Genomic DNA, 23,914 nt, shown 5'->3' with positions numbered 1-23,914 from the left:
AACATTTCAGGACACTGCGAGTGTTCTTAGAACACATTTAACTTGACAGAGAACAAAACGGACAGCGTCCTCAGGACACCCCCATTTTGTTTATTTGCGAACATTTCAGGACACCGCAAGTGTTCTTAGAAGCTTCTTCAGAACACCACCATCTTGTTTATTTGCAAACATTTCAGGACACCGCAAGTGTTGTTAGAACATATTCAACTTGACAAAGAACAATACGGACAGCGTCCTCAGGACACCCCCATTTTGTTTTTTTGCGAACATTTCAGGACACCGCGAGAGTTCTTAGAACACATTCAACTTGCCAGCCACAACCCCCCATTCATATTTGCGAACATTTCAGGACACAGCGAGTGTTCGACAACGTCTTCAGAACACCCCCATTTTGTGTATTTGCGAACATTTCAGGACACCGCGAGTGTCCTTAGAACTCATTGAACTTGCCAGCCACAACCCACATTCATATTTGCGAACATTTCAGGACACAGCGAGTGTTCGACAACGTCTTCAGAACACCCCCATTTTGTGTATTTGCGAACATTTCAGGACACTGCGAGTGTTCTTAGAACACATTCAACTTGACATAGAACAATGCGGACAGCGTCCTCAGAACACCACCATTTTGTTTATTTGCGAACATTTCAGGACACCGCGAGTGTTCTTAGAACACATTCAACTTGCCAGCCACAACCCCCCATTCATATTTGCGAACATTTTAGGACACAGCGAGTGTTCGGCAAAGTCTTCAGAACACCCCCATTTTGTGTATTTGCGAACATTTCAGGACAACGCGAGTGTTCTTAGAACACATTCAACTTGACAACGAACAATACGGACAGCGTCCTCAGGACACCCCCTACGAACATTCCCCGGACACCGCGAGTGTTCTTAGAAGCGTCTTCAGAATACCCTCATTTTGTTTATTTGCGAACATTTCAGGACACTGCGAGTGTTCTTAGAACACATTTAACTTGACAGAGAACAAAACGGACAGCGTCCTCAGGACACCCCCATTTTGTTTATTTGCGAACATTTCAGGACACCGCGAGTGTTCTTAGAAGCTTCTTCAGAACACCACCATCTTGTTTATTTGCAAACATTTCAGGACACCGCAAGTGTTGTTAGAACACATTCAACTTGACAAAGAACAATACGGACAGCGTCCTCAGGACACCCCCATTTTGTTTTTTTGCGAACATTTCAGGACACCGCAAGAGTTCTTGGAACACATTCAACTTGCCAGCCACAACCCCCCATTCATATTTGCGAACATTTCAGGACACAGCGAGTGTTCGACAACGTCTTCAGAACACCCCCATTTTGTGTATTTGCGAACATTTCAGGACACCGCGAGTGTCCTTAGAACACATTGAACTTGCCAGCCACAACCCACATTCATATTTGCGAACATTTCAGGACACAGCGAGTGTTCGACAACGTCTTCAGAACACCCCCATTTTGTGTATTTGCGAACATTTCAGGACACTGCGAGTGTTCTTAGAACACATTCAACTTGACATAGAACAATGCGGACAGCGTCCTCAGAACACCACCATTTTGTGTATTTGCGAACATTTCAGGACACCGCGAGTGTCCTTAGAACACATTGAACTTGCCAGCCACAACCCCCCATTCATATTTGCAAACATTTCAGGACACAGCGAGTGTTCGACAACGTCTTCAGAACACCCCCATTTTGTGTATTTGCGAACATTTCAGGACACCGCGAGTGTTCTTAGAACACATTCAACATGACAGAGAAAAATACGGACAGCATCCTCAGGACACCCTCTACGAACATTCCCCGGACACTGCAAGTGTTCTTAGAAATGACTTCAGAACACCCCCATTTTGTTTATTTGCGAACATTTCAGGACACCGCGAGTGTCCTTAGAACACATTCAACTTGCCAGCCACAACCCCCATTCATATTTGCGAACATTTCAGGACACAGCGAGTGTTCGACAACGTCTTCAGAACACCCCCATTTTGTGTATTTGCGAACATTTCAGGACACTGCGAGTGTTCTTAGAACACATTCAACTTGACAGAGAACAATGCGGACAGCGTCCTCAGGACAGCCCCTACGAACATTCCCCGGACACCGCAAGTGTTCTTAGAAGCGTCTTCAGAACACCCCCATTTTGTTTATTTGCGAACATTTCAGGACACCGCAAGTGTTCTTAGAACACATTCAACGTGACAGAGAACAATACGGACAGCGTCCTCAGAACACCACCATTTTGTTTATTTGCGAACATTTCAGGACACCGTGAGTGTTCTTAGAACACATTCAACTTGCCAGCCACAACCCCCCATTCATATTAGCGAACATTTCAGGACACAGCGAGTGTTCAACAACGTCTTCAGATCACCCCCATTTTGTGTATTTGCGAACATTTTAGGACACCGTGAGTGTTCTTAGAACACATTCAACTTGACAGAGAACAATACGGACAGCGTCCTCAGGACACCCCCTACGAACATTCCCCGGACACTGCGAGTGTTCTTAGAAAGGACTTCAGAACACCCCCATTTTGTTTATTTGTGAACATTTCAGGACACTGGGAGTGTCCTTATAACACATTCAACGTGACAGAGAACAATACGGACAGTGTCCTCAGAACACCACCATTTTGTTTATTTGCGAACATTTCAGGACACCGCGAGTGTTCTTAGAACACATTCAACTTGCCAGCCACAACCCCCCATTCATATTTGCGAACATTTTAGGACACAGCGAGTGTTCGGCAAAGTCTTCAGAACACCCCCATTTTGTGTATTTGCGAACATTTCAGGACAACGCGAGTGTTCTTAGAACACATTCAACTTGACAACGAACAATACGGACAGCGTCCTCAGGACACCCCCTACGAACATTCCCCGGACACCGCGAGTGTTCTTAGAAGCGTCTTCAGAATACCCTCATTTTGTTTATTTGCGAACATTTCAGGACACTGCGAGTGTTCTTAGAACACATTTAACTTGACAGAGAACAAAACGGACAGCGTCCTCAGGACACCCCCATTTTGTTTATTTGCGAACATTTCAGGACACCGCGAGTGTTCTTAGAAGCTTCTTCAGAACACCACCATCTTGTTTATTTGCAAACATTTCAGGACACCGCAAGTGTTGTTAGAACACATTCAACTTGACAAAGAACAATACGGACAGCGTCCTCAGGACACCCCCATTTTGTTTTTTTGCGAACATTTCAGGACACCGCGAGAGTTCTTAGAACACATTCAACTTGCCAGCCACAACCCCCCATTCATATTTGCGAACATTTCAGGACACAGCGAGTGTTCGACAACGTCTTCAGAACACCCCCATTTTGTGTATTTGCGAACATTTCAGGACACCGCGAGTGTCCTTAGAACACATTGAACTTGCCAGCCACAACCCACATTCATATTTGCGAACATTTCAGGACACAGCGAGTGTTCGACAACGTCTTCAGAACACCCCCATTTTGTGTATTTGCGAACATTTCAGGACACTGCGAGTGTTCTTAGAACACATTCAACTTGACATAGAACAATGCGGACAGCGTCCTCAGAACACCACCATTTTGTTTATTTGCGAACATTTCAGGACACCGCGAGTGTTCTTAGAACACATTCAACTTGCCAGCCACAACCCCCCATTCATATTTGCAAACATTTTAGGACACAGCGAGTGTTCGGCAAAGTCTTCAGAACACCCCCATTTTGTGTATTTGCGAACATTTCAGGACAACGCAAGTGTTCTTAGAACACATTCAACTTGACAACGAACAATACGGACAGCGTCCTCAGGACACCCCCTACGAACATTCCCCGGACACCGCGAGTGTTCTTAGAAGCGTCTTCAGAATACCCTCATTTTGTTTATTTGCGAACATTTCAAGACACTGCGAGTGTTCTTAGAACACATTTAACTTGACAGAGAACAAAACGGACAGCGTCCTCAGGACACCCCCATTTTGTTTATTTGCGAACATTTCAGGACACCGCGAGTGTTCTTAGAAGCTTCTTCAGAACACCACCATCTTGTTTATTTGCAAACATTTCAGGACACCGCAAGTGTTGTTAGAACACATTCAACTTGACAAAGAACAATACGGACAGCGTCCTCAGGACACCCCCGTTTTGTTTTTTTGCGAACATTTCAGGACACCGCGAGAGTTCTTAGAACACATTCAACTTGCCAGCCACAACCCCCCATTCATATTTGCGAACATTTCAGGACACAGCAAGTGTTCGACAACGTCTTCAGAACACCCCCATTTTGTGTATTTGCGAACATTTCAGGACACCGCGAGTGTCCTTAGAACACATTGAACTTGCCAGCCACAACCCACATTCATATTTTTTCGAACATTTCAGGACACAGCGAGTGTTCGACAACGTCTTCAGAACACCCCCATTTTGTGTATTTGCGAACATTTCAGGACACTGCGAGTGTTCTTAGAACACATTCAACTTGACATAGAACAATGCGGACAGCGTCCTCAGAACACCACCATTTTGTTTATTTGCGAACATTTCAGGACACCGCGAGTGTTCTTAGAACACATTCAACTTGCCAGCCACAACCCCCCATTCATATTTGCGAACATTTTAGGACACAGCGAGTTTTCGGCAACGTCTTCAGAACACCCCCATTTTGTGTATTTGCGAAAATTTCAGGACACCGCGAGTGTTCTTAGAAGCGTCTTCAGAACACCCTCATTTTGTTTATTTGCGAACATTTCAGGACACCGCGAGTGTTCTTAGAACACATTTAACTTGACAGAGAACAAAACGGACAGCGGCCTCAGGACACCCCCATTTTGTTTATTTGCGAACATTTTAGGACACCGCGAGTGTTCTTAGAAGCGTCTTCAGAACACCACCATCTTGTTTATTTGCGAACATTTCTGGACACCGCAAGTGTTCTTAGAACACATTCAACTTGACAAAGAACAATATGGACAGCGTCCTCAGGACACCCCCATTTTGTTTATTTGCGAACATTTCAGGACACCGCGAGAGTTCTTAGAACACATTCAACTTGCCAGCCACAACCCCCCATTCATATTTGTGAACATTTCAGGACACAGCGAGTGTTTCGACAACGTCTTCAGAACACCCCCATTTTGTGTATTTGCGAACATTTCAGGACACCGTGAGTGTTCTTAGAACACATTCAACTTGACAGAGAACAATACGGACAGCGTCCTCAGGACAACCTCTACGAACATTCCCCGGACACTGCGAGTGTTCTTAGAAACGACTCCAGAACACCCCCATTTTGTTTATTTGCGAACATTTCAGGACACCGCGAGTGTCCTTAGAACACATTCAACTTGCCAGCCACAACCCCCATTCATATTTGCGAACATTTCAGGACACAGCGAGTGTTCGACAACGTCTTCAGAACACCCCCATTTTGTGTGTTTGCGAACATTTCAGGACACTGCGAGTGTTCTTAGAACACATTCAACTTGACAGAGAACAATGCGGACAGCGTCCTCAGGACACCCCCTACGAACATTCCCCGGTCACCGCAAGTGTTCTTAGAAGCGTCTTCAGAACACCCTCATTTTGTTTATTTGCGAACATTTCAGGACACCGCGAGTGTTCTTAGAACACATTTAACTTGACAGAGAACAAAACGGACAGCGTCCTCAGGACACCCCCATTTTGTTTATTTGCGAACATTTCAGGACACCGCAAGTGTTCTTAGAAGCGTCTTCAGAACACCACCATCTTGTTTATTTGCGAACATTTCTGGGCACCGCAAGTGTTCTTAGAACACATTTAACTTGACAGAGAACAAAACGGACAGCGTCCTCAGGACACCCCCATTTTGTTTATTTGCGAACATTTCAGGACACCGCAAGAGTTCTTAGAACACATTCAACTTGCCAGCCACAACCCCCCATTCATATTTGCAAACATTTCAGGACACAGCGAGTGTTTGACAACGTCTTCAGAACACCCCCATTTTGTGTATTTGCGAACATTTCAGGACACCGCGAGTGTTCTTAGAACACATTCAACTTGACAGAGAACAATACGGACAGCATCCTCAGGACACCCTCTACGAACATTCCCCGGACACTGCAAGTGTTCTTAGAAACAACTTCAGAACACCCCCATTTTGTCTATTTGCGAACATTTCAGGACACCGCGAGTGTCCTTAGAACACCATATAAGTCTTATGATCTAAATCGGTCCAGTATTCTTAACATATGTGCAGAGATTCCACCTTTATCAGCCATTTCATCATTGGATATTGAGCAAATTGAGTTTATAAACCATATGGATTTGTCTGTTGCACGCTTGTACATTCGATCATCATCGGTAGCTGAGACTTTGTGGCAGGTCGGAATGGTGTTATTCGTTTTAGGTTTCAGTCTCACCCAAGAATTATTGCCTGGTCCGGCCTCATTACAGGGTCATAGCTCATGTATATTCACCTCAGCTTGTAATATTACTTCTCATCAAAACCCACCGGACCAGACAAGGTCTGCATAACTATGCTCTGGTGTCAACGTCCTGAATTTGATTTCCTGGAATACACGAGGGCACAACCACCTCAATTTTACAACAGTTGGGGGATTGGTTGATATGGAGGTAGTTGCCCTCCAGGAAACCTGGCTCGTCCTACCACCGATTTGGGACTCACACACCATTCTGTTTACACCAGCAGAAAAACGCGTCCTTGGCAGACCCAAAGGTGGGCTCATCATAGCAGTTAAAAAGAATTGTGGCCTGAATTCGACCATTCGTAAGTCTCCCTCTCTTTCGTTTCAAGTGGTGATACTATTTAATTTTTATCAAAAAATAGCAATTGTTAATGTTTACTGGTGCAGTAACACACTGAATTCAGACGATTGTTTTAAGCAATTTGTGGAAATATTGGATGCTCTGGCCCTAGAGAGCGATTTATTGTGTATTTTGATATTGGGCGATCTCAATTTGCACCTAATCTCAGAGGTGAATTCCGCCCCAACAGGAGATGAATTGAAATGGTCTTCTATTATGGCTGAGCGCAACTTTCTGATGTTAAATGGCAATGTGACGGGCGATTGCCCTGCCCAGACCACTTGGCAAAGAGGAGATCAGCATGCCATAATTGATTACATCTATATTAATGCAAAAGCCTTTAATTCTGTTCAAAAGTTGGAGGTTATCCATACAAGTGTAAGTGATCACCATAAATTAAAATTGTCACTGCAAATTGGCTATATCCAACCGACACAATGGCTGAACCCAAATGTAACTGATGTTGTTGTGAATAATGGGAGAAATAGATTGTCTTGGAATATAGAGAAATTGAGAATCTTAGATTCTAATCTAAAGATTATGTACCAGAGAGAAGATCTTCGGATCTATGATCATACAACTGCCATGCAGATGTTTACTCGAGTAGTTACTGGTAGTGGGCTATTTGAGCAACGGCATACCCATGCCTATGATTCGGAAATAGTCCATCGTAAATTTGATTTAAGACAAGAAATTCGGCAATTGCGGAAATCAGAGAAAATTGACATGGCCGAAAAAATTAGATCAGCTAAGCAAAACTATAAAAAATGGCTCAGATTAAGAAGAGCCAAGCTTTACGAACTGAATGGGAAATCTATGCTTAAACAACTTATCTTGAAATCTACAGCTGGCATATGGGCCCTTCTCAATCAAACGTCTGAGACTCCTCAATTTGTAGCCCAGGTAAACTCGATTTCCTCTGAGGCATGGCAGATGTATTTCCATAAACTCTATCTTTCTCCCTTTCCTGACATACGATTAACCTCCATTCGTTCACAGCATCTGGAGCATTTACATTTGATATTGACGACATCAAACTTTGTATTAAAAAACTGAGCTCTTCTCGGGCAACGGGTCCAGATGGGCTGCACAATATGATGTTAAAAATGCACGTAGATGAATGGGCGAGTATTCTTTACCGTATCTTTAATCAGGTGCTGAAGGGTGGCATCATCCCCGAGACCTGGAAAAAATCCATTATTCTCCCGATATATAAAAAAGGCAATCGTGAGAATCCCAGGTCCTACAGGCCTATAGCGCTCTTGGAATGTCCGGGTAAATTATTTGCCCGGCTGCTCTTAAAAAAATGTAATACCTAGTTACAGGATAGTAAATTGAGAGATCCATTTCAAACAGGCTTTTTGCAAGGGGTAGGTACTGGTATAAATATTATTACTTTATCAAGCCTCATTCAGAAAGCCTATCAACAGAAACAGCCCTTGTATCTCGCCTTTATTGATTTTCAAATGGCATTTGATGCCGTTCCAAGAGAACAGCTTTATAAGAAATTAGCCGATGCTAACTGTCGATGGCATATTTTGAAATGGATAATCCAATTACACACCAATACTTCAATCCAGGTTAGACTTACTAACGGCGGTTTATTAACCTCCGCAATACCAACCGCCAGAGGCCTAAAACAAGGCTGTTTATTAGCGCCAGCCTTGTTCAACTTCTTTCTTTCAGATATCTATCGAAGTTTTACAACACTGATCTCTGACTCTCCAAAAATCATGGGTGTACAGATACAATGGTTATTGTGTGCCGATGACATGGTACTATTGTCACATACCTCAAAAGGGTTGTGCCCTGGATGGTTATACAAAAGTAAATGGCATAACAATCAACATTGCGAAGACAAAGGTCATTCAATTTGGTACCAAGAAACAAAGTCGTGCCCATTTACATTGGCCTCTTCAAAATTGTGAGATCACCAGCACTAATATCTATGTGTACCTGGGTATAACTGTTTCCAACTTGTGTTCCTCTGATCAATATAATCAACAAGGACTCCATAAACTTCAAACGTGCATTTCACAAGCCCGGATCATCAAGGCAAGATACTGTAAATTTTCTTTATTACCAATTCTTGCATATTTCAAATTGAAAGTAGTGCCTGTCATTCTCTTTGGTGCAGAGACCCGGTTTATCATGTCATACTCTTACTGGGCCATTAGGGAAGGTCGGTTTTGGAGACAAGTTCTGAACTTGCCAACCTCACAACCACTTCCACTTTTAAGATATGAGCTGGGCTTAATTTCTCTTTATGCAGTTTACAAATGGCGCCTGTGTGCCTTGTACCGCAAGTGTCTCATGAACAAAGCCACAACAGGGATAATTAATATCATTTCCATACATCTATTGAGCTCTATGGACGTCTTTCCAAAAACATGGCACCAAAAAATCCACTCAATTCTAGCAAAAGCCCAGATTGATCCAATCTTGCTAATGGAAAATCCAAACAAAGCAAGAACAAAGATCTGGGAAGGTGACTGGATTTATACACGTCTTGCATGCACCAACTATAAACATTTTGAGGCTTTTCCATTTGAATTAAAGCGTTATAACACAGCGGCTGAATATATGGTGAGGTCCCCTAGTTCCAACCACAGAAACAGCTTTATGAGATTTAGACTAAATCTGTGGCTGACTAATGATGTGATGAATATACGGAATAATGCTGCTATCCCTCTGCTTTGCCAGTTTTGTAAGCAACAAGCAGAAACCCTTATGCACCTGTGTGCAGAATGTGATAAACTGGCATCAGTACGTGATGTTCATTTCAAGCCTTTATTTAGGGACCAACAGATTTTGACTCCAAAAGAGCTATGGGTCTTAAACTTTCATACTAATAGAAAGGCTGTAAGATATGCAGATGTCAATTATTTGCATCAGTTGAAAATACCAATGTATGCAGTGCCAAGAAAATGATGATCATCTCACATGCGTTATAACTTGTGTTGCAAATCACTGTTGAACTTTTTTTTTAAATGAGAGATATTTTTTTTTAATATTACAATTGCATACAATGTTTTACTTATTTTCAATTGATTTGTAAATGTGTATTTCTGTAATTTTGTAAAAGTGGAAAGGTTGTGAATTTTTTTCACGACCAAAACAACTATAAATAAAAAAATAAAAAAATAAAAACATATGTTTATTAAGGTTGAAGGTTATTTGATTGTACTTCTTGTTCTTTTAATGTATTTTGAAGTATGCAGTACTCATAGGTGTTTGGAGTATTGTATGAGGTAGTTCAATTGCTGGTGTTGTGCAAGTTTATTTTTGTGATGTGCTTATTTTTGTATTTTCTTGTAGCTGCATTGTTATCATCATCCCGTGGATTTGCACTATATGTTGTACAGTTGACTCCCATAAAAGGTCAACCTATATTCAAAATATAGGGTACTGCTGGAGATGGAAGCAGGAGATGCATGGACAGCTTTCTTAGTGACCTTTGTAGTATTTATAATGATTTTTCACATGGAGTGGAATCTCTCCCATTCCTTAACTGTGGCATCTCCCATGGCTACCATTGTGAGGCATCGTCCACACAGGACTTTCATCACTGAATGTGGGAAGTGTTATGAGGCATGTTATGAGGCAGTGCACCTGTTGAATGCAAACTTGGTTATGATACTGCTGTTGAAGTTCAGAAAAAAAGGGGGGACAAATAAATTGCTACTTAAGAAGAAAGCTAACAATGGCAGGTAATCTGGTGTTGTCCAATTAAATACTGCATTTCGCTAAATATGGCATGTTCCTTAACAACCCAGTCGCAGCATTTTGTAAACATGATTTTCATCAGGGTTAGATAGGATGTCGGTAAGAGAGGAGTTTGTGTACTGGATACCACTGGTGATGTAGAGGCTTCATTTGCATGCAGTTGGAGTTGTTGATGCACTGGTTGAAGGAGGTTTTGTAGGTGCTGCTGATCCCCTTCTATGCAATGAATGGGACCCATGCATTTTTCATTTGTGATGTTCATGTGCTTTATGATAGTCATCATCAACCTCATTCCAATGGATTTGCACTAGATGGTTAATCATAATAGATGTTCCCAGGCTTTGAGATGGAACATTGCAGAAGGTCCACAGTAGCTACTCTGCCTGTTTTCTGGAGCAGTGTTCCTTCACTTTGAAGAAGCTTCAACTGTCAGCAGTTTTTTTAATATTTGTGTGCTTCTTCTTTGGTGGTGAAGGATTGTCGACCCAAATGATGATGTCGTCACTACTCAAGCTTTCATGTTCAGACATGTTGGAATGTCTTAGTATGAAGGAAAAAGTAAAACTTTCAAAAAGACAAGTCACAAAAGACAATGCTGCAAAAAATGAAAATGTTTAAAAAAGAAAGAACAAGTAGTTTGATAAACTAGATCAGTTTGGTGAATAATTCTCCAAGCTTACTTATTCTACCCTATTTTCCATGTTCTCCAAATGTACTTAACCTTCCATCCTTTGTCCTGCATGGAACTACTAAAATGTTCTTTGTATATTTTCACCCAGTTTATATATCCCTGTTTGTTTTTTGTAGTGGAAATTCCTGTAGTTTTTTTATATTTTTTATGTTTTTTTTTAATCCAAGTTGGATTTTTTTCCCAATGACCCAATGATTAGTATGTGCAAAGAGAACAACAGTGTACTATGCACTAATGTATCTTTTATATAGTGCATGTGATGCACTGCATATAAAATATGAGGGTCATAAAAATGTGTGCATTAAATGGTGTTTATTAAGAAGGATATAATTTTTTTAAAACATAGATGAATATCCATACCTACGGTTTAGCCTAATGTGCACAGCACCTCCTCTGCCTCTTTTCTGGAGCAGTGCTCTTTCACTTGAAAGAAGCACCAACTGTCAGCAGTTTTTTTTCATTCCTGTGCGCTTCTTTCTTGGTGGTGAGGGATTGTCGACCCAAATGATGATGTCATCTTCATTGCTCCTACTGTCGTGGTCAGACATGTTGGAATATCCAACCGGGGAAGAAAATATAAAGAATAAAAATGACAACATGAAAAAGACTAGGCTGCAAAAAATGAAAATGTTTCGTGGCTTCAGACTGCTGCACCGTCTGATTGGACAGTCTTGAATGCATGGATGTCATCAAACGGCGTGGGCGTAGCCGCATCGGTACAGCGCATCGTGTAATTGTATAGTTTGTTCATGTTTATAAAATTCACGTGTAGGCGTGGAGCCGCAGCACATGTTATGGTTGGCTGATGCATTATGTGCGAAGAGGCGTAGCATTGTTACAGGAGTTTGACGTCCCATTGGCTTATTTCACACATGTGGGTTACATCAAACGGCTTGGGCATACTTGCTTCAATACTTTGCAACGTGTAATTGGATCGTTTGTTGACACGTATAATGTGTAGGCACGTGATACCATTGGCTGGTGTATTAGACACAAAGATGCGTAGCCGCATTGAAGGATGTCGATGTACTATTGGCTCATTTCGTACATGTGGGTTACCCCCCCCCCCAGTCATTGCTGTATGTAGCTGCGCATGTATCCTTGGTGGAAGCAGTTATAAAAACTTTAAAAAATATTATATATATATATATATATATATATATATATATATATATATATATATATATATATATATATATTTACATGCATATGGGCAGTAGTCTTGTAAAAATATATTTTACAATATATTGACAGTTACAGTAACAGTTTAATAACTATTCATGAACAGTTTATATACATGTAAATACTTTGAAATGTTAAGTACACATGCAAACTTATTTTATGTAACAAAGGGAATGAGGTTGTCCAATCGCTTTTTTTTAAACTTTCTATACATAATACAGTGTTTTGATTTACTGAATTTTGTGTATTATTAATATTAATTATGTATGAAATAACAACACCTTTGAAATTCAAGGAAAAAACTTGAGTTGCAAGGACGGTAAGGTGAGAACTTAATGCAACAAAACCCTGGAAATTCAGGTAAAGCCACCTTAACTTTGCACCACTGTTGCGCAGACTTTGACTACAATTATGACATCACAGATCACATCACTGATGACATCACTAATTACCTTACGACAGTAACTGCCATTAAGCATGGGTTTCAGCCATGGTCAGTGTGCATGGCCGAATATTTTTTAACACATCAATGGGTACTAGTAATGGCCTTTAGTTATGGACAGTGGTCACAGCCTTCACTCATGTACAGTGAATATTTTAGAACAGTGTCTATTGTATATTATATACACTGAACAGGCACTAGCCATGGACTTTACCACATGGTGATTGACCATGAGCAGTTTGTATAATAGTTTGGCCATGTGTACTGTATATTTTAAAATACTAACATGGCATAAGCAATGGACTTCGGATGTGCGCACTGTGTAAAACACTATCCAGCCCCAATCTATGGCCTTTGACCATGACCACTGTATATTATATACACTAACCAGGCACTAGCTATGGACTTTAGCACAATACTGGCCAGTTGGCACAATCATTTACTGTGCCCACTGTATATTCTAACAAATAAATGGACCAGTAGCCATGGCCTTTGACCAGGAGCAGTTTGTACATCTTTTGGCCATGTCCACTGTACATTTTAAAATAATAAAATGCAAAGGCAGCATGTCCAATTGAAGGGGGTGGCTAGTCTCTTTGCTCATCCATGTACTCTAACCGCACCCTCTCTACCCCTACCCAACCTAGGCCAACACTCTTGACCACTAGCTACTGACCCTACCACTACAGAATCTATTCATGCTTCTGCACCCTACTCCCATCATCTCTTACACTGTATATATCTCAAAATATAAATTACATGTACTACTGAATGCACACATAAATACCTGCGTCATTGTTTAAAATCATATTTCCATAAACATGGCTATCACCACAACTGAAGGGTTTGGCCAAACCACAAACGTGGCTTATTTCAGCAATGGAATACGTACCCGCAGCCACCTTCAGGCCAATGGGACACCTTCAAGTCGTGGCTATAACTGTCCCTGGTGCAGCCGTGGCTATCATATTGGGCTGTATCCGTAGCTATAACGGTGATGTAAACTAATGTGTGATGGATTCAATGAAGTTATATTCTGAAACATGTGCTGCAAGTTGATGTGTATTTTGCATTTTACTGAGAGTGACCTGTGTCATTAGCAGTTCTGAGGTTGAAGAGTGCACATATGATATTTGAGTGGATATATGTGTAACATTTTCATAGGCTGAGAAATGTATAGAAATATTGAAGAAGACGCTGACAACTCTTCGACTGATTTCTCAGGTCCTAAATCTTTTACAGAAAATTGCGGAGGAATAGGTGATTTTGACTTAACATCAAACAGTGATGTGGTAGAAATTGGGGAACATTTTGAGAAGCATTTACTAAGTTCATTTTTTGGTTTGAGGATGCCGATGTTGGAAGATTAGCAGGATGTACGATTTGTGGAGAGTGATTTTTGGAAGGTATTTCATTTTTGGGAATAATACAGCATTTAAGGAAAGTGTGCAGAGACAAATTGAGTTTGATTTTGAAATCTTCAAATGGACCTCATAGTGATATATTGTAAGAACAAAAAAAGATACCATCAAAGCAGTCATCCGAATGTGCAGAAATCCTACACATGGGGCCCGATTCACAGAACAGTGTGCATTCACCCTGCAAAGACTGCGCATTGAAAATTACTTTGCATGTCCCTGCACATGCTTAAGTTTATTTGCACACACTGCGTATTCATGGAACATTTCCCACAAAGTAACTGTATGCGCATGTAGTGGCCAGAGCGCCCACGACACACCCCGCGCAAAGCAATTCCAGCTACATATACCAACCTTTGCGCACTCCTCGTCTGTGAAGTAATGCACCCTGGCAATACTGTATGCGAACCCCCAAACTATGGCAGCACCCCAGTTACACTATGCGGGGTCCCCCGTAACTATTCAAAGCATTTCCTAGTATGTGCACCATTTTTCACAACTGTAGTCAGTCCTCCAGTAAATCAGCATGGAAACCCCTGTAAACTGTGAATTCTGCCCACTACATTGCATATGCGCACCCCTAATATCTATTGACACCCCAACTGCATGCAAGCACCCATAAATTCCAGATCAGACCTTACCTTTGCGCTGTAATTTCTATGCGATTAGGACTTCACGCATGCCTTCAGGTGGTGGTGACATCGCAAGCTTTTCATGCTGATTTCCCTGATGTGACGTTGCATTGTCAGATCCATATATATGCTTGATTTTGCACAGTTGTGGACGTGTGATTTCTTTGCGCAGGCCGTCCAGCGACACGCCCACATTTTCACATGTTCTTCCTCATTCTGCATGTTCCGCCCCCTATTTACAACTCTGTGTAGGCCCAACCTGTCACTCTGCACAGAATCTTACGCAACATGCTCGACTGCATCCACAGATGTGTGGATTGTGGACCATGGACTCTCACCTTATTATGGATATAAGCCTTCCTATAGGTGTCCTCTATATCATCCCAAATTATTTATTTAAGTTATTTATTGTATGCTTGTTAGGCACTCATACAGGAAGTAAATACTGCTTCAAAGCACCCACAGGACAACAGGGAGGGGACAAGGGATGTGAAACAATTAAAATACATTAACAATTAAATACAGTGGGTGAGGGGAAGGACAAACCTACTATGCCTTGTGAGGGTCAGACCTGTCAGGCACAACGGGTACGGGCACCCGTGTTTCCAGACCGGCCATCCCCTAATTATGAGGCCCAATGTATTGCACTTAGATTCATTTTGAGAGTAGCCAATCTATTGCACTTAGACAAATTGTGAGAGCTGTAAGCGATATTCAATCAACACTACAGCTAAGTCAATGCCTAGTCTGGGATGCTGAGGAAAACCCTTATTGATGTATTTTTATGTCCAGTTCAGTACTCTGGATGACAACCCTTGTATAACACCCCCCTCTTAGAATCCCCCTGACCCCACTGAGTCAAGAAGTAGGTTTGTTTTGCAAATTAAAAGGTTTATTTGAAAAATTAACAAGATATATATCACACTTTTATAATAAATTAATAATTGATATCACACTTATGGATATAATGTTGATCAACAATGGGTAATCTGGCACTAGCACACTTCTTTACAATCAATGAGGAGTTAGTATAGGATGGATAAGGTAGCAAAAATACTTTTATGGTTTCAAGGGAAAAGCAATGAGGAATAAAATGCAGTACCGAAATATAACTTGATATGATTTTAGCAAAAGATAAAATAATCACTTTTTCTCTGGCAATTCACCCCCCCCCCACCATGCAATGTAAGAAATGGAAGGAGATGGAAAGAGGAGTACACATTTCTCAGGAATGCAATCAAATACAATACGAAATTCAGTTCCCCCCCAACAAGCTTAGAGGAAAACAGGTAGAAGTTTGAAACAAAGGCCCAAAATGCTTTGAATGTGATGACAATGAAGTGAGAAATGTGCTAAAATGCTTTTAATTCCCTCTAGAGATTCAGGGTGGGTGATATCTAGTTTATATTAGTTCAGGCTCACTTTAGCAATGCTCTATGAATGATTGTCAGGTTGCACACGAGTTTCAGCAAGCAAAGCAAGGACAAATATTTTTACACGTGGCTGAAATTGAGCAAAATGTCAAATCGATGCAAATTTAGTCACGTGTGTCGAGCGCGATTACGGAGGTACTATAAGGAGTAGGAAGTCGTTTCTAGGCTCGTTGGAAAGCTTAGAATCTTAGCTTTAAGATAAATTGTGCTCCTAGCACAAACTGTTTTGGAGATACGGCCGATTTTGTGAAGGTAGTTTTTCGGATTTTAAATTTTAAAGCTTAGAATGACAGATGACAGTTTTCAGTTTTAAAGATGACAGAATGACACAATTCTAGGAGGCAGTTCTAATAGGCTAAAATAGTTTGAATTAGATTATTTTAACTAAGAGATTGATTCTGCACAGTTCTGCTAGGTACTCACAATATAAATTTGAAATAGGCCTCGTCACGGATCTGGTCAACACGTCCAGCAGCGGTTCTCTCTGCTCGGCGGGTCAATCAGGCACCGGTCCTGCTCACAGCGATCCGGATCTCTGGTTCTGCTCACAGCAGTCTGGGTCTGGTCTGCGGTTCCGGCAAATGTTCAAAGTTCTGTAGTCTATGGGTCTCTGGTTCTGGTTCTGGTCTCTGTCTGGATGGGATGTCGACCGTCAAAATACTCCGCAGAAATGGAAAATGAATGTCTCTACCTGTCCCAGCAGTCTCTTTTTATGTGTTTTGGAAGTGGGTGGGTCGGCTCATTCTGCATGCCCAACCCTCTCAACTTATCATTGGCCCAGTTCTCCTCTTTCCCTTGATTGGGGAGCTGGGTTGTGTGTCATCTTTATGGCTTACAGAAAGACACTCCCCTTGTCAATGTGCACACAAATCTATTTCTGATCCAAATACATATTTCCCAGATACACAATTTGTTGAAATTACATGTACACATTATATATTCCTTATGGTCCATGCTTGTCCGCCTCTGATCTTCCTGGGGGCTTGCATTACAAAATGACAACATTTTGCGCTTTTTGACTGGTTTTGCAATATTGGACATTTACCAAAAATTACCCAAATGTGCGCAAGGAGTATGGACATTAATTGATGAAGTGTCAGATTTTTAACATGCAGACATTTGGAGTAAGACCCTATTTTCCGCTAGCAACCCCCCAGAATACACCACAGGGTCCTAACACCTCTTAAAACGTGCACAGAAAAATCACAAGAATAATGATATTACTTATATAATTCTGACAAGTCCGTACTATGAATTATCCATCTTTTTTAAAATTATGCTCTGGCCCAGATGGGTGTGGTTTAGGTTCCAAAGCACATGGGGGAAGCTTCTGTCTGTCCCCGCCTCCAGCTCAGGTGGCTCCCAGAGGCACTTCTCCTCCCACTTCTCCCAAGAGGAAGCTATTTTACGACCCCCCAATATAACATTTGCCTGAGCCCAGGACAGTGCATTGTTCTGTGTCTCTGCCCTCTGCAGGTGCCCCTCCCCTAATCTAATCAGAGAGGTGTCATCTCCTTTTGGTGGGGAAGCAGGAGGCAGCCAGGCCTGGGAATGCAGTTTGATCAAGTTCCAACTCCTGTCGGGGGTTGTTGCCAGGCAGAATTCACTCTCTTTAAGCCAGGCTTCACTCCTGAGATACAGTCCTACTGTCAGAGTTAAGACCGCTAGCGCCGGTTTGTGGACAAAGCTGGTACTGCACCCATTTTTGGGATCTGTCTTGAATTACTGCATTTCAATAGAGTGGTCTTTTGCTTGATAGAATAGGACCCTTGCTTAACATTGTTTTGATGGCATCCGTACAGTAGAGTGGTGATGTGGAACCCCCCACAAGAAGGTTGTATCTTTGGAGTGGTCTTGTGCCAACTGCGCAGTTCTCCTGGATTCTGGCGTGAATGTGGGCGGCGACGGCTCATCCCCACATCCACCCAGTCTATTGATTTAGTTTGTTCTGGGATAGAATAATGGGCGGCGACAGCTCATCCCCACATCTACCCATTCTATTGATTCAACATGGGTCAAAACCCTTGACAGAGCAGCCAATGTATTGCAAGTAGACTCCTTAGGGTAGCCAATGTATTGCAAGTGGATGACTTCTTAGGGTAGCCAATGAATTGCACTTAGATGAATTCTTAAGGTAGCCAATGTATTTCACCTAGATCAATTCTTAGAGGAGCCAATGTATTGCAAGTAGATGACTCCTTATAGTAGCCAATGTATTGCAAGTGGATGACTTCTTAGGGTAGCCATTGTATTGCACTTAGATGAATTTTGAAGGTAGCCAATGTATTTCACCTAGATTAATTCTTAGGGGAGCCAATGTATTGCACTTAGACAAATTACAAGAATAGCCAATGTATTGCAAACAGATGACAACTTAGGATATCCAATTTATTGCACTTAGAAGAATGTTGAGGGTAATCAATGTATTGAACTCAGATAATCGGTTAGAGTAGCTAATGCATTGCACTGATATGAATTTTGAGAGCAGCCAATGTATTGCACTGAGAAGACATTTGAGGGTAGCCAATGTATTACACATGGACTAGTTTTGAGGATAGCCATATTGTAAGTAGACTTCTTAGGATATCCGATGTATTGCAAGTGGATGACTTCTTAGGGTAGCCAATGTAGTGCACTTAGACAGACAGATTTTAAAGGTAGCCAATGTATTGCATCTAGATGAATTTCTAGAGTATGCAATGTATTGCACTTAGATGACGTTTGAGAGTAGCCAATTTATTGCAAGTAGACAACCTCTTAGGGTATAGCCAGTGTATTGCACTTAGACACATTCTGAGAGCAGCCAATGTATTGCACTTAGATGATCCCTGGGTTCTAAATCTATTGCACTTAGATGAATTTTGAGAGTAGCCAATGTATTGCATTTAGAAGAATTTTGAGGGTAGCCAAACTATTGCACTTAGATGCATTTTGAGAGTGGCTAAGGCATTTCAAGTTGATAACTCCTTAGAGTAGCCATTGTATTGCAAGTAGATGACTTGTTAGGGTAGCCACTGTATTAAAATTGGATGACTTCTTAGGGTAGACATGAATTTTGAAGGTACCCAAAATATTTCACCTAGAAGAATTCTTAGGGGACCCAATGTATTGCACTTAGGTGACTTGTTAGGGTAGACAATGTATTGCACTTAGACAAACTTCGAGAATAGCCAATATATTGCACCTAGATACATTCTTGGTGGAGCCAATATTTTGCATCTGTATTAATTCTTAGGGGAGCCAATGTATTGGATTCAGACACTTTTTGAGAGTAGCCAATGCATTGCACGTAGATTACTTCTTCGGGTAGCCAATGTATTGCACTTAGACTAACTTTTAGGATAGCCAATATAATGCACCTAGATGAATGTATTAGACCTAGATGAATTCTTAGGGGAGCCAATGTATTGCACTTAGACAGATTTTGAGAGTATCCAATGCACTGCAAGTAGATTACTTCTTCGGGGAGCCAATGTATTGCACTTAGACACATTCGGAGAGCAGTCAATATACTACAAGTAGATGACCTCTTACAATAGCCAATGTCTGGCACTTAGACACATTCTGAGGGTAGCCAATGTAATGCACCTGGATGCATTTTGAGGGGAGTCAATGCATTGGACTTAGATGTCTTCTTAGGGTAGCCAATGTATTGCACTGAGACACACTTTTAGGATTGTCAATGTATTGCACCAAGATGAACTCCTAGCATAGTAAATATATTGCACTCAGACACATTTTGAGGGTGTCCAGTGTATGGCACTTGTACGAATTTCGAGGGTAGCCAATGTATTGCAATTAGACACATTTTGAGAGTAACAAATGTATTGCAAGTAGATGACTCCTTACAGTAGCCAATGTATTACACTCAGAATAATGTTTATGGTAGTCAATGTATTGCAAATAGATGACTTCTTAAGGTAGCCAATGTATTTCACCAGATTAATTTTGAGGTTGAGTGACTGCATTGCATCTAGCTGAATCTTGAAGTTTAGACACTGCATTGAATAGGGTACTGCTGCCCTCTGAAACGTACTTCTGTGTTGAAAGCATACTATACTCTGAAGCTTGACATTGTACTAACCTCCCCGGTCCTCTCCCACATACTTCCCAAGTAACACACACACAAAAGGGCCAGTCACACTACACATAAAACACACAAACCACACATACAACACATCAAGCATTCACACATAACAAACAACCCCAGACACTGGGCCTCACCCCTCCGGAAACAACAACAATCAAAGCACACTTAGACAACCAACACACACAGACACCATTTTCTCCTGATTCTGCAACCTTCAACAGAAGAGAACAACCTCTATCCCATCCCTTTTCACTCATTAATTCACCTGCTCTCTTTCTTAACAGAGCTACTTGAACACCTGGAGACCATGCAACTGGTAACAGTGAGCGGTATAAGTCAACCTAACATAACATGATATAAAAACAATCTTCCTCCTCCCAGTACTAGCACTAATCTTTCCCCCACAAATCTTCATGAAGCCTACACCCACTTTTCCTCCTCTCACCTGCTGCAGGCGTTCTTCTGTGGATGCATGGTTGGCCTGTAGAGCCTTCCACATCCTAACCACAATTTACTCTGAAGCTCTGCATTAATCTTCCATGATTGAAGCCTTTTCAGGTGCCATTCTCTCCTCTGATTAGCCCTGGCCTCTGTTGTGGAGCTGAGCAGATGCCAGGATATTTAACCCACACCTGTCTTACTGACTTTCCCGCCGGATGTTGTAGGCGAAGTGCCTCCTGTTGCCGCATGTCTACGGTATGCCTGCCTTCTCTGGTGCACCAATTCCTTCTGCTTGGAAATGCATCTCTGGTGCAGGCACTCCCTCCAATATGATGCATGACTTCTGACGGGGAGTACAGTACTGTCACTGTCTTGCGGTGCAGTGTTGTCCTCCACAGCCTGGTCTGTGTTGGCACCATGGAAGACACTGGGACCACTGCATCTTCCTCAGTCCTGATTTCAACCATCCCCAGTGACAAAGGCACATCAAAACATTCTGATGACGAAGAGTGGCAGAGGTGCCTGGGTTGTTGTCAAACATGGAATCCCCACTTGTGGTTGACTGGGTCACAGATGTGGAGGAGGAAGAGGGAACCATTGAATTGGCCTGTCCAAAAATGCCACCGCTAAGCAGTGCTGTCCCAGATGTTAAAATAGGCAGCATGCCTGTCTGTGATGCAGCTGAATCTGGCTATGAATGGCTTCAACAGCATCATCGGCAGATTCTTGCTGCCTAAATCAAACTAACAGGAGTGGCAGCAGTGCATCGGAGATGGCCTCATCGGCCGAAACTGCAGGTCTTGTCTGGTTGGAGGCATCACAGAATGTGTGTACTGCTGCAGCAGATGGGCCTGGGACAGGAGGAAGCGCTGACTCTGCCACAGTGTTCTGTTCAGCCTCCTGTCTCAGGTTTGCAGGCTGCCCATCCACCTCTGATCCCCCACCTGACACTGAGGGAAAGCACAATAATGGCCTCCTTCACACCAGTGCCATAGCACAAGATATGGGTCCCCCCTGTGAGCCATGCTGAGGGGCCTACTGCTCCCCCCAGCTAAGAAACGAATCACGGGTCAAGCCACACTCTGTGCTTGCCTAGATTACCATGTTTGTGCAATATGCTGCAGAGGTATGCCGTACACTGCGCTAGGAGAAGGATATAAATATGTATTTTAATGCATTATACAGTGCAATTTCAGAGAAAAATCAGCTAAAAAGCCGGAGCGTTTGCAATTGTTGTGTAGGGTAACACCAATCCAAAAGCCCAATACAAGCAAGTCACCACCAGTACACAGGAACATTAATGCTTTAAGGCATGGGTAGTAAAGCTCAGTGGCAACACTCTCCTCTTGGAGCAAGACCATGCAGAGCAACACAGGTTCGAATCCTGGGTCCACGCTTAGAAACCTCTTTGGTATTAAGCACGTTTCCAAAAACCAAATATAATTGATTTAATGCTTTTCAATAAAAAATGCCATGCCACAACAAAAGCATGTCCATCTGGCTGCACAATGTAGACCTGTCTAGACAAGTAATAACAAATTATAGTAAAGCATGCCAGTCCACGTTTAAACATACCTAGGCTGGTTGCACCAAAATGCCAGTTGAAGCAATGTCACAGATGCCGACAAAATATGTACAATGCCACAGAAAGCAACAGCTAGAGTGGCAGCCACCAAATGTCTAACCAGGTAATTACACTTAGCAGTACTGCTTTATCAAAGATGCCCAGTTAAAAAAAAAGGCAAGCCAAACTAAGAAATTACTAGACTTATTGCACCAAAATGCCTCTTTAGCCACTAATGCCACATATCATTCCCCTTTCCCTTCCACCCCTGTCCCAACCCCCGAAATTAGCTCCTCGCCCCAGAAATACCTCCACGTCCCTCGTCCCTCTCCCACCTTGCCTCATAGGCAAGTACGGGAACGAGAAAGGGTGAGACCAGGAGTAATGAAGATTACAGCAAACTAAGCCACGCCTTAAGCACATGCAGTGTTGCAACACAATTGAGCTGACTGTGCTTCAGTCCCGCCACTCCCAAAATTTTAGGCTATGTTGACTCCACCTGGCTGACCTACAAAGCCATTGCCAGACAGAACAGGACACAGATATAAAGCAGCCCCTTGGATTCACTGTTGACAAAGGCCTGGCAATGACTAACATATAGCATTTCGCAGTTAGTACCTGCATTCAAATGCTTAATGTTTTAGTCAATTGAAATCATGATGTGGTTTCAGCACTTGCATACCAGGGGAGTGATTGGACGGGTAGAGAGGCTACATGAGGCCACTCATTCTCACAGCAGTCCGTAAGTGGGTGCTTTCTGACTTAAAGAAGAGAGTGAACTGCTTGTAACATTGAAGCTGCACTAGAATAGTCTCATTAGAATGCACAAAGAAGTTTCATGCCCCCACAAAAATAAGTTTGCACTTCCTCTACCGCCCAACATTTGAATGGTTTGCCCCACAGAAATGTAGGTGGCAGTACCAGACTGATTTGCATATGGCTGGACCCTTTTGCAATGGCGTAGACGGGCTAAAAAACGGTGGTGTGGAAGGTTGCCCAGAGCAACGCCAGTGGTACAGATTCATTCAAAACCTTCCACCCATCACTTTTGTGGTCACAGTTTGTCTCACTATGTGAGAGAGGGTATGCCCAGACGTGGGTCCCTTGCTCGCTGTGCCATAGGGAACTAAGCTGCACCTCACTGAGGAGGCCCAACAAGGCCGAAACATGTCTGGGGTTGCTTGTGTTTCCGTGCAGAGGGGACCTGGCCTAGCAGTTCGGGCTGGGCTGCTACCATTGGTGGCAGTACCAGACTGATTTGCATATGGCTGGACCCTTTTGCAATGGCGTAGACGGGCTAAAAAACGGTGGTGTGGAAGGTTGCCCAGAGCAACGCCAGTGGTACAGATTCATTCAAAACCTTCCACCCATCACTTTTGTGGTCACAGTTTGTCTCACTATGTGAGAGAGGGTATGCCCAGACGTGGGTCCCTTGCTCGCTGTGCCATAGGGAACTAAGCTGCACCTCACTGAGGAGGCCCAACAAGGCCGAAAC

This window comes from Ambystoma mexicanum, chromosome 6p (assembly GCF_040938575.1).
Source record: "Ambystoma mexicanum isolate Mex_15411 chromosome 6p, UKY_AmexF1_1, whole genome shotgun sequence".
Classification (NCBI taxonomy): domain Eukaryota; kingdom Metazoa; phylum Chordata; class Amphibia; order Caudata; family Ambystomatidae; genus Ambystoma; species Ambystoma mexicanum.
This window is presented reverse-complemented; position numbering follows the sequence as displayed.